The sequence below is a fragment of the Pectinophora gossypiella genome, chromosome 4, assembly GCF_024362695.1.
Source record: "Pectinophora gossypiella chromosome 4, ilPecGoss1.1, whole genome shotgun sequence".
Classification (NCBI taxonomy): Eukaryota; Metazoa; Arthropoda; class Insecta; order Lepidoptera; family Gelechiidae; genus Pectinophora; species Pectinophora gossypiella.
In genome coordinates, this window is record NC_065407.1 from 5,277,011 (window position 1) to 5,294,706 (window position 17,696).

The following is a 17,696-nucleotide window of genomic DNA, read 5'->3' on the forward strand; positions in this document are numbered from 1 at the left end:
ATATCAATAAAATCTAAAGTATAATAGCTATGCATTTGAAACTTTATACGTTTAATAAGTCTACTGTTAATACCATATCCTGAGAATTTGGTTTATCTGGTAAAATTCAAACCTGAGTTATGAGAGTTTAAAAAAAATACGAAAACTTTTAGAGAAAAGGTGGGTAGTATCCTGCCCTTGCGCTTTGCTTTGCTCGTCTTGGCGGGGGCACTCCCGTGCCACCATATAGAGCATGTGCCGTTCCGTGCGTGGAAGAACGAAGTCAAGAGCAAAGCCATCTAATTAAAAAAAAAATGGCCAAAAGTTATGTAAAAATAGTTTGCAGGTAGGAATAAAGTACAAGAAAGAGCAATTTGAAAAAATAAGCACCCATATCCATTGTCACGAAATAACGGGGAAAAAAATAAAGTTTTAAAAAGACGAATGAATTTTCGTAATCACTGTACACGGTATTATTATAATAAAAATAAAAATGATTGAACAGCTGGTTTGAAAGGATTAAAACTTTGGGCCCGTATAAATTATAACGCTGACATAAAACGAAAAAGTGTAACTGCAAAAAACAGATTGATTTTGGTTATGGAAATTTTATACTGACTGAATAAATCTCTTTTTATCTTTTTAAAGGATAAATCTACATAATTTTAATGCAAACACACGATTGTATATCTAACAGAAAGCTCGGTGAGGTGTGAGTACTTAATTCAGCTTACTATGGATGTACCTACCTCTCATTATCCCATTGGGATATAGTCATATGAGCTTCTTCTATCGTGTGGGTTGTGAGGAGAATTACCAACCTCATCAACCTCTGGTGTCAGGGTTATTAATGAGCCGCCTAAGGCCCCTGACATGGCTCAGTCATGAGCTTAAGCTATGTCATATATATAAAGTCAAGGTCGTACTTCGATCATATAAATTGGCCCGTTTTCTCATCAGGGTGGACAGAACCACAAGTTATAAGACACCTGCAACCATTCTTGATTTGCATCGCAAGATCTTGGCTTGTGTAGGTAGTGAAATCAATGACCGATTTCTTCAACTCTGCTTTACTTTAATAAATATTACCTGGGACCGACTATCATTTGTTTGTTTGGAAAAACAATTTTATTTAGACGTGTCCCGATCTGGCATCGAAACCAGGACCTCCGGATCGTGAGCCCAACTCTTAACCACTGAATCATGGAGGCCGTCCTAAGATGTTTCGGATGGTTACGGTTACATGTTATCAGCCCTTTGTCCAAAGAGATAAGTACTTCATAATTGTAGAAAGGACATCAACTATTTACTTAAGTATACAAACTATGAAAGTACTAAAATTACTCTATTTACTAAAAACTCTTCATTTAAAAAAAACGGAAACCGAAGCAGAGGATTGAACATTCGGAAATACTTAAGTACTTGCCTACCTTTTTTTTGTTCAAATGTTTCTGAGTGAGTTGTGTACATAATGATAATAATAATTGACGTGGGTCCTAATACAGGTATTTTTTACATTAGGTTCAATAACCACAAATACGGTGAGTAATGAAATAATAAACTCCGTAGCTATTGCAAGGGATTGCCGTGTATCTAAAGATGACCTGAGGATGAGTTCATAATTCATATTGAAATATACTTAGGTAAGGCAGTTTTGTTTTGTTTTGAAGTGTCGTGGTTGCCCAGTTGAGAAGGTGCCTGATACTCATTGTGAAGTATGGAACGCAATCCCTACTCGAGATTGCAAATTCGAGATCCCGCGGGATTGGAATTTGCAATCTCGAGTAAAGATGTAAGTAAAAATGTATCTCTCCTTCCGAGAAATTGTGAAAGGCATACTTAGAATACAAGAAATAAAAAAGAAACAAACTTTCTAGATCTCTAGATTAAGTAAATTAAATTCATCTTTGTTGGGGTTATGTATACGTTTTTACAATAAAATACCAGATAATATTTAAAATTTGTCAGAAAATAAATTTAAAGCTCATGTGAAGCTTACTTTATGTAAAAAAAGCTTATTATAAGATTTATGATTACCTAAATGATAAAAATGACTGGTATTGAATGTGTTCCTCTAGTTATAAAATAACTTGTAATGTATACCCTCATTGATTTAAAAGATGTGTTTCTGTTGCAGTTTCTTGTCATTTTCTTCTCCTCAGCCATAACACCTTGTGAAATGACGTAAATTCAAAAATGTTACATTGACCTTCAACAAGTTTATCTATGATAATTACGTTGAATAAATGATTCTAATTTCTGATTTACCGTGTGCTCCTTGTCCCGTATGTGTGAGCGAGACAATTCGTCGTGACAGGTACTCAGGTTAAAGAAATCATTATTCTCAACAGAAATTTACATTCATTTCATGAGAACTTATAAACTAACCTAATGTAAACAAATATAAACGGTGAGCGTGCATGAGTTATGATAGGCCACTTGACACTCAGTGAAACGATAAAAACACCTTGAGTAATTTAAATAAATTTATTTCGTAAATAAGTCAAAAGTTCGCCCACCAACTATCACGCTCGTTTAACAGAAAGCTCGATTTATTGTAGGTAGGTATTTAGTTCACATTGCGATATATGTACCTGACCACCTCACTAGGCTTGTTTCCAACCAGTCAAATCAGTTATTTCAAATAAATAAATCACTTTTTACTAAACGTCAAAACACGAAACTAGTGGAATTTGTCGTCATAGAAAAACGTGATTAAATGTCTGACTTATTAATACGTTTTTCTTTATTAAAATTCATAAATAATAAAAATAGAAAAAAATAAATGTTTTGCGTTTTAGATCTGTTTTTATTTAGTAATCAGAATTTCATAATTTATCTTGAACCTAGTACACGAACCAATTGGGGGTATAGTCATGAGCTTATGTTATGTGGGATATAGAAGTAAATGGATATTTATTTATAAAACTTATATTTACAAACTATATTTATAAACTATAATAAATGATTATTTATAAATGTATAAATGTATTATTTATAAATAAATAAATAATCATTTATTTCGGAATCATAATCTTCCATAGTTTGTTAGTATTGACAAAGAAAAATTATTTATATACCTATCTAGTGTTAGTAAAGCATGTAGTTTATCCTGACTCCATTTATTTTCTCCTTTTTGTAAAAAAAACAAATACCCCTTACATTCAGACCAATCGATTGACAGACAACTAATTTATATTTAAAAATAAACTTCCTTCCTATTCATTAACCATCCTAAATTCATATCATAAACAACCAGATCCCCATTCATTGCTCTCCTTTCGTAGTATTCTCTCTTACTTTGGCTATAGTTCCCTTTGCCTTGCCATTCGGGGAAAACCAAAACAAAAAAAAACTCTTTTACTTTCCTACAGTTATGTCAAGACGTCACTAGAATATAACAAATCCGACGGAATTTGTGATTTAATTTGTAAGGAGGAGTTTTCCTGCTGACTGCAGAAAAATGATGTTAATTAATTATTCAATTATTTAGACGGAAAACCTTAAGAAATGATTTGTGTGATTATGTTCAAACGTTCCATTAAATTTTGCTTTTTAATATTATTTTCGTAGAATAAATGACTTTCTCGCCAACCAAGGACGACTTCATTTTCTTATATTTTTTTAAGTAAACCCTTTTGTCAGAAAAAGCAGCTGAACGCGTTCTATAATTCTTTTCGCTTTCAGTCCAGTCAAAAGAGAAGCATTATTTTTTTAAATCAGGGACGTGTACAACATAAACATACCTTTATTTCAGTTTCACACGTACAAGGAAAACATATCCCACCGCAAACGCATATGTAATGATTCTAATGAATACATTTTATTATGCATAAGCAAAATTTATACCTTATAATTTTACTTTGAAACATAATGCGTCATTATAATGATGACATGATATTGTTGTTACATGAACAGCGTATATACGTCCCACTGATGCGCACAGGCTTCCCCGAATCAACCGGATGGTATGGAGCATACTCCACCACGCTGCTCCAATGCGGGTTGGTGGAGGTGTTTTACCAACGGCTTAAGGTGCCCTCTAAAAACGTATTTATCTTACGTTTCAAACAATCAGGTGATTCAATCCTGTAATGTCAAATCCTGTCAAACAAAGGACAGTCTCACAAAGTGACTTCGATAATGTCCCCATCAGGACCGAACCTGGACCTCCAGACCGTGAGCCCAACGCTCTAACCACTAGACCACGGAAGTTGTTTGATATTGTACCTACAGGTACGTATTTAAACTTTCGAATTTTCATTAAATCATGATTCGGGTAAATCCAGATTATATTCAAAGCACAGATCATATAATACTATTCAAAGTATAACTGTATTATCTACTGAATAAAGAAATTTTTTAATTTTGAATTTGAATTATAGTATGCTCCGTACCCCCTCGGGTTGATTGAGGGAATATCTGTACCCGGCTGCAGGACGAATTTATAGGCGGTTAATGAAATCAGAATCATTTATTCAATGCAATTTTCATGGACTAAAATTGTTGAAGGTTAAATTAACATTTTTAATTCTACATCTTTTCGCAAGGTGTTATGGCTGAGGAGAAGAGATGACAAGAAACTGCAACAGCAACACATCTTTTAAATCAACGTAGTCAAGTTAGTTAATAACTAGAGGAATACGGTTAATACCATGCATTAGATAATCATTAAAAATTGTATTAAACTTTTTTACATAAAGTAAGCTTCACAATGTTTCTTATGGTCATGGCAACGCAACTTATTCAAAATGTTATCTCTGGGTTTCGATCTACCTATGTAAACTTATATGATCGATGCCTTTACTGAAAGTGGAACGAACAAACATTTCATTACGTTTATTGCCTCATAAGTAGATAGTATAATAGTAGGTACTCGTGCTTTGATTAAATATTATTTATATGTATTTAGGTGAACGAGTTCTTGAAGTATGATCACTGATAAATTAGGTGTCATTAGAAGTGATAAAAGTAGCATTTACTCTGAATATATACTCAAATTATACTAAAAATACCATAAAAAACAAACAGCTCTACGCTCCATTGCCATAGAATAAGGAATATTATACGTAGTATTATTATAGAACAGCAACTCTCCGCTCCCCACCAGCGTCTGTGTTAGGTTTACCTCACCCCTCCCTCGGACATAGTTTAGACTTGAAACGTATGGCGTCAGACGTCACACACACAGATGTGCATGTAAGATAACATCAATGTGTGTCTATGTAAAACGAGGTTGTATGTATGAAGTGTCCGGGGTATGCCATTGCTGGTCACAGGCCTCTCAATCAATCGGACAGGGTATGGAGTTTCCAGGTTACATTCCCTAAAAAAGTATAAATTGCGCTGTCAAAATTCATGATTTTTTTGTGTTTTTTTTTAATTATTTTCCTATCCATACTTTTGCGACGGAAAAATCCACCTGATATCGACTCAGAATCATGGTCTGAATCATCCCTCAAAGTTTTCGTTACGATGTTACTAACACCCTGTATATGCCTTTGCTAAAACATTATATTTTTAAATAATGATGTGCCCGAGCAATAAGAAATTAGGTAATTATCACGTTAAATCTGTACAACGCCATCTACATTTTTTTCGGAACGTAGGCTGGAAATTCTTTCATTTAAGAGCTACGCTCTTGTACGTGTAGCATTCTACACTCTTGTATTAAGTACCTAATTATATTTTATAACTTGCAACTTGAGGAGCTCGGTAGCGCAACGGTAAATGCGGTCGGTCTGCGATTGTTGAAGTTAAGCAACTTTCGCAAAGACCGGTCATGGGATGGGTGACCACAAAAAAAAAGTTTTCATCTCGAGCTCCTCCGTACTTCGGAAGGTACGTTAAGCCGTTGGTCCCGGCTGCATTAGCATTCGTTAATAATCATCAATCCGCACTGGGCCCGCGTGATGGTTTAAGGCCCGATCTATCCATCAATAGCCGTACCCCAGCAGTGGGGATGTTAATGGGCTGATCATGATGAAATTGCAACTAGGCGAAGCCGGCTGAATTCGCCTTCTTGAAGAAATCCAGATCGTAACCAGTATCAACAGCATTATAAAGTAATTCAGTGGTTTCTATTACCCACATATTGAAGTTTAAAAAGAAACTGATTATCAAAGTACAGCTCAAGGTTTAAAAGTAGAAAATTGACATTGAAAGACCTTTTATAACGTAGACGCGTGCTAAGGCAGAATTTTTAGAATTTCATCCCGGAGAGGGGGGAGAGAATCCACACCAGGAAATTTGCGGGAAATTGCTAGTAGCGCATGCAGAACTCCTTTGTCGTGAATGTAGAGACATAATACAATCCCATTTTGAAAGGTTATTTACATGAAATACGTTCATTGAAAAAAAAAAACTTTAAAAAAAGCATTATCCGGTGAACCTGTCATAAATTATTACCACCTGCACAACGGGGAAGGAAAAACATTGTAAAGGTAACCCACATATCCAAGTAATGCGTTTTTGACCTAATCAGTATTTTTGTTGGTTGTCCCTTCGCGGGTTGGAAGGTCAGACAGGCAGTTGCTTTTGTAAAAAACCGAACCTGTCAAATCTTCAGATTAGGATCCCGTTGGAAAGGATATATCTATAGGTAACCTTACCTATAAAAAAAGTTTTTTCCTGCGTCCCAAAATCGACTATACTGGACTGGTGTTACGAAAAAATAAAAAATACATTCAGCTGTTCTGCATAGAATAAATTCACAACTTTTACTGTAATTTTGCGTTACTAGTAGCTTATTGTCAACCGAGGTTAACGATTTGTTATTATTAATATTGTTTTATCATTCATCAATACTTCATAATCATTAGTACTCCCATTAACAGTACAATCACCAGAATTACTGAGTATTTTAACCGACTTCACAGAAGGTTATCTTTTTATGTAATTAATACTAGGTTTTGCCCTCAGCTTCAATTCCTCTTTCCTAATTTTATAATTTTTATCTTCCTCGTAATTCCTCTTTCCTAATTTTATAATTTTTATCTTCTAATTTATACCTTGAAAATTGTGAAAATTCCCATATAAAATTTCACCCCTTCTTTGAAGGGATAGGGGGCAGATTTCCAAAAAAGAAATGATGCACGAATTTTTTGTGAGTCTCAAATAGTCCGCATACCAATTTTTAGCTTTCTACCTTGAATATTGCGGAATGCTCCATACAAACTTCCACCCCCTATTTTAAGGAAGTGGGGGTCAGAAAGAGACAAAAACAGCCTATGTAGTGTCTTTCTGAACGGAGCGACGGATCGACGTGATTTTTTAAGTGGAGATAACTGAAGGGATGAAGCACTCTTCGTTCGAATCCACGTCGCTCCGATGCTCCTTTTTCCTGTGAAAGACGGACAAACAAACACACACATACACTTTCGCATTTATTACATTAGTATGGATTGTTGAGCATTATTCGTATAGGGTACTCTACGTGGGGTTTTAAATACGTGTGCCAAAATGCACAGTTAGTATGTTTCTCCACGCATTTGTCAGGAAGTAGAAATCTTATAGCGATATATATTGTTTTAATAAGTAATAATAACCAAGTGCGCGTTTGATCAGAATCTCGTGTCACGTTCTCGTTATCGATTGCATAATTTCCTGTTCAGAATGAAGTAGACTCTTGCCTGGTTGTCAACCCCTGACACGAAGATGTATATTTAAATCCCACGGGTTATTAAGCGCAATGGAGCAGCGTGGTGGAGTGCCTGTTGTGTTTGAGAAACGTGTGCCCTGGAGATACTTGGCAGTAGGATGTGAATAGGTAAACAGTATTTCGTGGCTGAGAACACAAGTATTTTTACGCAGTCGCCATTGTTTTGTAACAATAAGTGAAGGATAGCGAGATTATTATATTTAGCAACCTATATCAAAATAATTTTTATTTGTCAAAAACATTTTTCACGTGTTTTAATTTCATTTTTCGAATAAGTAATATCCGGGTACGAGATAAAGCCGGAAAGAAGCCATCGCCCTCTGTATCGAATACCTTTAAGGGCGCTTACAGACCAACGACCACCGCGCGTGTAAGTGCACTATCGCTTAAGCCCATGATGCGCTTAAACAAAGAGTCGGAAAATTTTATAAGTACTTTATCTATTATGAAAAAGACAAATCTCCGAATATGTACAATGGCTTCAATAATTTTACAACTTTTGTGCCATATTAACTATTCCTCGAAATGTCTAGCTTTCCTAACAACAGGTGTATTTTTTTGGGAACTAACTCTGTCCCTCAAATGAGATCATGAGTCCTATGTAACAAGTAATTTTCTGAAAAAAAAAATAAAAATAAAATAAACACGGCGATCTCTAAATCTCCATAGCTTTAGTTTCTTGAATAATAATTTAAAGTTCTATTTTATCACTTTTATTTCTTTGCATCCATTCTTCTCCTAAAAATACTCGCGTAGCATACTCGCTCATAACATATTATAATGTTCATACAAACTCACCCTTACACCCACACATACTTATAATCACATACATAAAATTGGACAAACGCTGTACTCACACACATAAATACATTAGGATTAGTATGAATACATTAGGAGTTAGGACTCTCACCGCTACACAGTCATACATGCTCACATACATAAATATTGTATGCACTTATTTTGTTACTGACTTATTATCGTTATGATTACTTCTACTATTATACTCGCATACACTAAACTCGCATACTCACACATTCATATTCCTACTTAACACCCTTCACTCTAATACTTAGATGTAAGTTTAACTTTAAGTTTTCTTTGGCAAACTATGCACCAACATTACAATACATGTATGTACCTACCCCTTTTTTACGGTTTCCCAAGAAACAGCGTAGTTTGGGAACCTCTGTTTATTTGGTTATACTCGTATTTTTAATATAAGTAACCATCCTACTTTTATATTGTATTGTTTTCTGATAATAAAAACATTCTGAATTATTTTCAATATTCTTTTTTTTTGAAGTGACTTATTGTAGATTTGCCGCTCTGTGCTCTCACCCGGTACATCGTTTAAGACAACAGGCCTGAGAGTGCCCAGTTGGGCGCGAACCTCGGCTCAGGGCGTCGTCTGAGAGGAAAAATATTTGAAAGAATTAATCGACCCTAGCGGGTCGATAGCGATAAGCGTTGATTGAGGGAAATCGTCGACCACGCCGGCGGAGTCGGTATCGGGGTCCTGAAGTGTTTGGCGTCGCGAGCTGATTGGCTGCCTCTATGGCTAGAGATCATTAATAACCACCTGACCTTACCCGGTAAAATTCACCAATCGAGAATATTTTTTACAATGAAATGTTTAGTACAAATAGGTAGACCTTCACGTACTGCAGGAACAGGGCACGCTACTGTCACGTACTCTGAGGAGGCTCTACACATTGAACATACTTATTAATAAATCACTTGGCAAGCCATTGACCGTTGTCCTTACTTTTGGCCCTGACCAATGAAAAATGCAATTTCGTTATTGCACAAAGGACGAAGGTATTTTTAAGTGCCTTTTGCACGTATAACTAAAAATAAACTGAGTATTTTATTTTTACTTGTTGTATGGCCCACGCGCAGAAGTGTATATATGACCCATTTAAATAACTAACATAGGGTAAGTATATACTATTATTACTAACTATAATATTACTAACCATTTTATGTTAATTTTATGCAATTTATTTATTTAATTTTTGTTTTATTTAATTACAATCTATTTAATATAATGTAATGCATTGAATGGGCCTAGTCGCCTGAATAAAGAATTTAATAATAATAATAAAATTGTAGATTTGTTGCATCAAATTTAATGCTCTCAGCCGGTATACAATTTAAGACAACCATGCCTGAAGGTACTCAGATGGGCACGAATCTCGGCTCAGGGCGTCGTCTGAGAGGAATATATTTGAAAGAATTCATCGACCCTAGTGGGTCGATAGCGGTAAGCAACCTAGAGTTTTAAAATGATTCACCTATAAAAGGGTATATCTGTACTTAGAATTGTCAGAGAAAAAAATAGTTTGATGGACCTGCTGCTTATAAACTTTAAATTGAACATTACATACATACATAAACTCACGACCGTAATCGCTAATGAGGTGGGTAGAGCCACAAGTAAGACAACATGCAGTCTCTGTTGATACGAAGTCCCATAACAATTGTCCATCATGTCAGAAATAACACAACCCCTTTGTCTGACAACGTACCTAGGAAGAGAAGCAGCTGATTAAAAACATCGTAGAAGCATCAGTATTAAAGATTTGCCGGTAATTAAATAAGTATTGAATTTTAACATTTTCAATAAAGGTTTACAATTTCGTACGGTACGTAAGTACGTGATTTAACCACCTACTTGTTGTATAATACGCCCGCATGTTCGTTTAAATTTGCGTGGTATGTTTTACAACAGTGTCTGTATAAAGGCGGATACACATTGCGAGGCATGTGCCCCGCACGCGTCGCGTACGCGTAAGTGCCGCACGCGTGTTGTTATACGTGGATCGTACATATGCCTTGCTTGCCTTAAATACGAAGGTACATACACATACAGGACACGCTCGCACACACAGGAGGAGCTCGGTGGCGCAGCGGTTAACGCGCTCGGTCTGCGATTTTTGAACTAATGCAACTTTCGCAAAGGCCGGTCATAGCATGGGTGACCACAAAAAAAAAAGTTTTCATCTCGAGCTTCTCCGTGCTTCGGAAGGCACGTTAACCCGTTGGTCCCGGCTGCATTAGCAGTCGTTAATAACCACCAATCCGCACTGGGCCCGCGTGATGGTTTAAGGCCCGATCTCCCTATCCATCAATAGGGAAGGCCCGTGCCCCAGCAATGGGGACGTTAATGGGCTGATGATGATACACACACAGCGTGGCGTATGGCGCATGGCTTGGCATATGCTTTGCAATGTTTTCCTTGCCTTTAGACTGGGTAGTATGTCGGTGTTCTTTACAAGCGGATATTCCATATTTCAAAATTAAATTCCTTATTACAATCTCAAAGAAAATAAACAAAGCTTGCCATCAATTATAATCCTTGGGGGTTTTAATAAGCCATATTATTTTACATAAAGGCAAACTCATTGTCTCATTATCTCTTTTAATATCTTTAAGCCATCAGTCAATGTTTTTCCTACTTTTTTATTTGCTTGGTGTTTTTACGATGACCCTCCTTGGTCTACATTCAATGACCTTAAGCTGCATCATTATTCACGCATAGCAATTACAAATCAGTGACGGAGTTTTGCGCCCCGCCGTTAGCCTGTATTAGCGCCCAGTTTATAAAACTATTAGTTTTCAATTGAATTGAAAAAAAAAATACACATTTTTGTATTTTTGTGTTATATATGTAATATTGTGGTTAAACACTTTTAAAGGAATCCAAATTCATAGAATTATCTCAATTCGTTTTGTATCCTTAGTACTTATTTTATAATGTAACATAATATAATGTAGAATTTATGCTTTCTTATATGACCTTGCCCTTTACACAGTCTGATAATAAATTATTCTTATTCTTCTTCGTAATATTACTCTACTTACAACATAATATCGTTTTTTTCCTTTTTATTTATAATTCCCAGAATATTGATTTTAAACACAGGTATTATATAAGCAATGATTGTATTCAATTAACCATTTTATCTTCACCGTGGATAAGAGGAACAAACTGTTGATGTAATTTACCGCGTCCATTATTCAATTACGCACAGTAATTAAGAATCACCGTTGGTGATTTGCGACCTGAATACGGTTTAGCGCCCCCGCATGCGATCATTTCTTGTGGATCAATTATTTTTTCATGTTTTCTCTTTTTTACTATTCCGCTGTAACCTATCATTGTTCCAATGGTCGGTTACGTACTCTAATTACAATTAACGCCGGTTTTTAATGGAATTAATATGGGCTTTTTGCTGTTATTAATGATACTGATAAATTGGTAGAAATACGTTTTTTTACCGTGTGTTCGTAATGTGTACTGTTTAGGTCTTAGCGCTCGGCGTTTGGCAGCCAGACAGCGCTGGCGTTGCGTCGCCGCGGCGTCGACGTTGCGTGGACGTTGCGCTGACGATGGCACGACGACGACACTCGAGAGGCGCTCTGTCTCGAGATATCAACTCTTTTTAGAAAGTATTTTTAAGTCTAATATAATTTTTCGTTACATAATAATTGGGTTAAGTCGGGGGTTTTGAGTTATTTTATTCTTTTACGATGAGATTTTTACCGTCGCGGGTTTTTTTCAAAATTTTTAATTTTGCTTAATGTGTTGGGTTTATTATGGGGAGGCCTGTGCCCAGCAGTGGGAGGTATATAGGCTGTTTATGTAAGTACATTAAGGAATTAACGTAAAAGGAAATTACATTTTAATCAATCTTTTACATTCCCTTCACCGAGGAAGAGATTGGTACGGTCAAGAGTACTAATATATGATATAAAGAATATATACTTTAAAACCATGTCACATTAACTTTTTTGACAAATTAAACCGCAAGTCTCATTAAATGTCAAATATGATAGTGCGACAGGGTTCTAGAGTGGGTACATGATATTGTTCATGACTGCATTCATACTAATGTAATATGTGATGCATTATGGCGGCATCGGCGTGTCACTCACTGTATTGAAATTTCGACGTTTTGACGTTTGTCCCACTCATCAAATATCGTATTAATTAATAACTACGTTTAACGAGAATGTAGCCGTACTTTATTGTGTTAATCAAGATTTGTTTTAATTTATATCTATATTTACGGAGCGCATTTCTGTACTTTATGTCAAAACTGCCTTCATAGCGTGCCACTAGTTTAAGGGCGCTGCTGTATTTCCTTACAACGGCCCTGTGAGTATTATTTAACCTGTCCACTTCAAGCCAAATTACCGGGACGTGTGCTGTGAATGTGACAAGGGTTGGAAATGACAAGAAACAAGAATAAAAAATAAGTTTAAAAACCAAAATCCGACCACGGAAAAATCGCGATCTGAAGTTTGAAACAATAATATACATAAACATAAACTGCCTATATACGTCCCACTGCTGGGCACAGGCCTCCCCTCAATCAAACGGAGGGGGTATGGAGCATACTCCACCACACTGCTCCACTGCGGGTTGGTGGAGGTGTTTTTACGGCTAATAGCCGGGACCAACGGCTTAACGTGCCCTCCGAAGCACGGAATCATCTTACTTTTTCGGACAATCAGGTGATTCAAGCCTGAAAAGACCTTACCAAACAAAGGACAGTCTCACAAAGTGGACAGCCTCCGTGGTCTAGTGGTTAGAGCGTTAGGCTCACGATCTGGAGGTCCGGGTTCGATTCCCGATGGGGACATTGTCGAAACAATAATATATTTCTCTGAAATTCTTCCGAATGGAATGAAATTATGCGAATGAACGTCACAACACTAGCTTACGTACTTTGACAGATTTGGGTGAATATCGAAATGTGCCAAGTTTGGTGGCGAACTTTCATATTATGTTATACGAGGTAACTTGTTATTCGTAGCTAGAACTATCTTTTTTCATGTCGGAACCCAATTTTTCACGAAAACAAAATATGAAAGTTCGCCACAAAACTTGGCATATTTTGATATTCACCCATTTAATTCTTACCGCGTATTGAGATGTTTGTAAAATGTTATCGTATGAAATATAAATCACTAATATCATAACTATTTCAGTTTGATTTCAGTTCATTGGTTTTCGATTTATTAGTATTTCATAAAAATAAGGATACAGTTAAATATATATATTTTTTATTACTTCAAAAATTTTATCAAAATCTATTTGAATTTTTCATCGTTTAAATGGTTTTAATATCCAAGTATTTATATTTTTTAAATGCTTTCGTTGTTTTAAAATTATTAACAATATTTTTTAATTAATAATAAACAAAGAAAAATAAAAATAATAATAAAAAAAAATTGTACTAAACTGGTCCTTCTGTTCTCATAATAGGTACCCACACGAAAGAAGAAGTAGGTACGTATAAATTGCGTAGGTACAATATTAAAACTTTCTGTGACGTTATACAATATCTCTATCGTCAAGAAATAAGTGTAGGCATATCACTTCTGTAGGATCTTACGTTGCCATAATTATGTCAAATTACACTAAAATTAAGCTTTGCTATCTTCAGTTATCTTACAATAGAAAAGTTAGTTTATCTTGCAAACAACTAAAGATAAAATACAATATGTATAGTACATTTTGTCTGTCCCATTATACGGGTTCGAGACATGGTTTGTCTGGAAAGACTTGACAGACAAACTCCATGTGCTTATTAATAAATGTTTATGGCAAATATTAAAGTAAAAAAAAAGTAAAGTAAATATCAAGGATCTTTTGGCCTAAAACTATTACAAACATAGAACTATGGAGATTGACTGGGCAAAATACTATGGAAGTCATGGGGGCCATGATTCCCTCCCCCCTGGGCGACAGGTTGGGTCATGGAAAAATTGAACAAGATGCGAGTAAATTTCAGATTGTTTTAAGTTTACGCGGTTATTGTCATAATTAAAGCACATAATAACGGGTTCTTACCGCGTTTAAATGGGGATATGAGACTCCCGATATCCCCATTTCGTATTTATCCCGTGATCATGGCACTTGCAACAGTGTCGAAATATCGGGAGTCGTATATCCCCATTTAAACGCGGTAAGAACCCGTTATTATGTGCATAAATTTCAGATAATAATTATATCTTTAATTTGAGTCACAGAGTTCTTAATAAGAAGCATAGTCGATAATATACATACATAAAACTATCCACATCATTCATTGCTTCTTGCGTACCGCGCAACCACAGCTAGCACTTGTGTTAATGCGAAATGAACGGCGGGTAGATCGATGTAGCCGTCCAACCAGAAATCTCGGTGCAGCCGCGTCACACGCCGACGTGAGTTCAGTCAGAGGCGACATGCGGACTCGTGAATTTAGTGCTGAGGGCATATCTCCCTTTTTCTATGATTTGTTGAGTGTAGATTTAAGTTGGGATCGATGTAAATTGAATTGCATAGTTGCTGCTTGCCCCGGTGGCTTAAGTAGGTACACGATAATTATTTAATTGAGAGACCATTACATGCATCAATTTTTGGTTCGAAATTCTGTCACGGATAATCATGATGAACTTGAAACGTGTGGTGACAGGTGATCAGCTGATCGCCCATGGTTATTGCCCATCATGTTGGAAAGGATAAATGAAGGACCCCTTTGCCACGCCGTTTTTACAAGTTAACTACGATAAGAAGCCGCCATTTCACTATTTTATTAATACAAACGAATTTCTGAATTGAAACGAAGGCTCATTTCCGCACTGGGGGATTTTCCAGGCTACGTTCTTCAAATACAATATAAAATGGCGCTGTAGAAATTTTCGTTCGTTTAATCTTCTAATTTTAATAGATAACAGAAATCTTTTATCTTTATTTTTGGGTATAAATGATATCCATTTTTATTACACCCAGGCACAATTACACATTCCACCCATTATCATTCTTATTATTTTGATCAAAAAAAGAGCCAATATAGGTAGCGACAATTCTATTCAAAATATAATCCAAATATCAAATAAAACTTACCTACTTTTATACAATATTCATAATATTTATCGAATTATGAATATTGTATAAAAGTAGGTATTCATTAAGATAATTTTGTACCTATGAATGAGAAAATAGGTAATTTTCACGTTAAATATGAACACCGCTACCTATTTTTTTTTGGGGAACGTAGACTAGAAAGTCCCTAATTATGTTCATCAATTATTAGATTTATCGCGTATTAGAATTCGAATTTAGAACTTGGGTTTTTTATGTGCGGAAGTGCAGTTAAAGTATGTATTTTCGCTGCTCCTAGTCTAGCAAATAAGTACCTCGTAAGTACATTAAAATTTAGTCTCGTCAGAAATGAATGTTATGCCAGTCCACTCAAGACTGATATCTTGCAAAATGCACCGTACACCAAGGTCTCCATTCAAAGCTACTAGCAATATTCATACAACATTCTTCATACTAAATGAACCGTGAAATGTAATATTTTGTTATCGCATCCATAGTAATATTACGCTGAGCAATCATATTTATGGGAAATTTGTTTTTATAGTTATTTCCGCATAAGAGTATTTTTTTTTTAATGATTTCTGACGGATGTTTATTTTTAAACTTTTAGGTAGGTATATTTATTTTCAGATTGAAATTTGAATTTTTTTTGCATATACGTAGAGTAGGGATAACAGACCACGGCATTTAGTTTGCGGTCTCGTATAAAATCCTGTACCCCAGACCGCTCGTTTCTTTTCCCTGCTCTTTGTGAAGCAAGATAATCCTGTTGAAAATTAGCTTGCATATAGAGTACTCCTATTATGCAAATGCGATTTTTAGTTAATGTAAATAATGTAAAAAATGCAAGCAAGTACCCACTTAGTATGTATATTTTATATTTTTTTACAAGTAGGTAATTCTTTTATATACTTAAGAACTTTTTAGATTTCAATAATTAAGCACTTGCTTATTAATTTGTATCTAAATATATACCTACACGAAAGTATATTATTGGGTAATCACACAACTTTATAACTATTATTACACTTAAATATTATTATTTTAGTACCTACCGGTGCGTCAATAAAACATCAAATGTAAAAAAGAAACTTACCACAAAAATCCCTTTTGTCCGTTTAAATAAATTCACAATCACATTTAAAAACCATATATACGATTTCAAAAATCCTCACTGGCAGTTTTAAAACTATTAAATTCTTTTACGAAACGGAATTTAAAAGAATTTAAATTCTGAATTTGAATTTCGCGTCGGATTTCAGATCGCGCGGGAAATGGATCATGTGCACGCGCGGCACCAGCGTGTAGTGAAGTTTGATTAGCAAACAATGTTTAGAGACAATCGCTCGTTCTCCGACTCTCCGACCAAAGTCAGACCAGACCAGTCTTGCATGGCCTCGCTAAGATGACGATCGAAACTGCATCATACAGTAATGATAACTCAAGACAGTGGTGTAACTTGAAAGCGGTACTGATTTGCCATGGGAAAAAAATCTATGAAATTCGATAATAATAAAATTAAAATTGAATTACATAATGTGATAAGATAACGTATAGGTAATAAAAATAGTTTTTTTGTTTTTCCAGCAAGTAAATCGGATTAATAAATATTTTAACTCTGTTTTCGACGGATGAAACAATTCTGTGGCGCACGCTATTTTTGTGTCCTCCCCGCATGTTGCTTCTATTGTTTATTTAATTAGAAATAGTGATACCACTTATTTATACTTTGTCACTTACTGTATCGTCAGCAAAAAGGTGTATTACGTATTTAAGGTAGCTGTCATCGCGTGAGCATGTACTTTATAATGATGATACAGTTTCATCAGTTTTTAAATACAATGTGATTTATGTTTATATTTAACAATACAGTCTACTAAAACTTCAGTAGACTGTATTTGAATAAGCTGCGGGTGCTGCAGCAATGTAGAGAATTTAGTTGGATATCATACATACATAAACTCACGCCTATTTTCTACCGGGGTAAGCAGAGACTGTCATGTGGAATTCCATTTGCTTCGATCCTGACCCACTTCTCCAGCTCCTTCACATTCATCGATCGTTACATACACGCACGCCGGTTCAGACTAGATCGTACTAAATATTTTCTAAGGACATCTCCAATTTGGTTAATGTACGTCCGTCTAGGTCTAATAGATAGGTCTAGGTGGTAGGTTG

General features: G+C 35.5%; 1 protein-coding gene across 1 annotated transcript in view; it reads right to left on the reverse strand.

Moving 5' to 3' along the window:
* The window catches only part of LOC126366280 (proton-coupled amino acid transporter-like protein pathetic), a 58,972-nt gene extending 42,128 nt beyond the window's left edge, over nt 1-16,844 (reverse strand). Inside the window, exon 1 of the mRNA XM_050009358.1 lies at nt 16,615-16,844. The gene's annotated coding sequence lies outside the window, so the exon portion shown is untranslated. The remainder of the gene's footprint in view (nt 1-16,614) is intronic.
* Between the last annotated feature and the right edge of the window lie 852 nt (nt 16,845-17,696).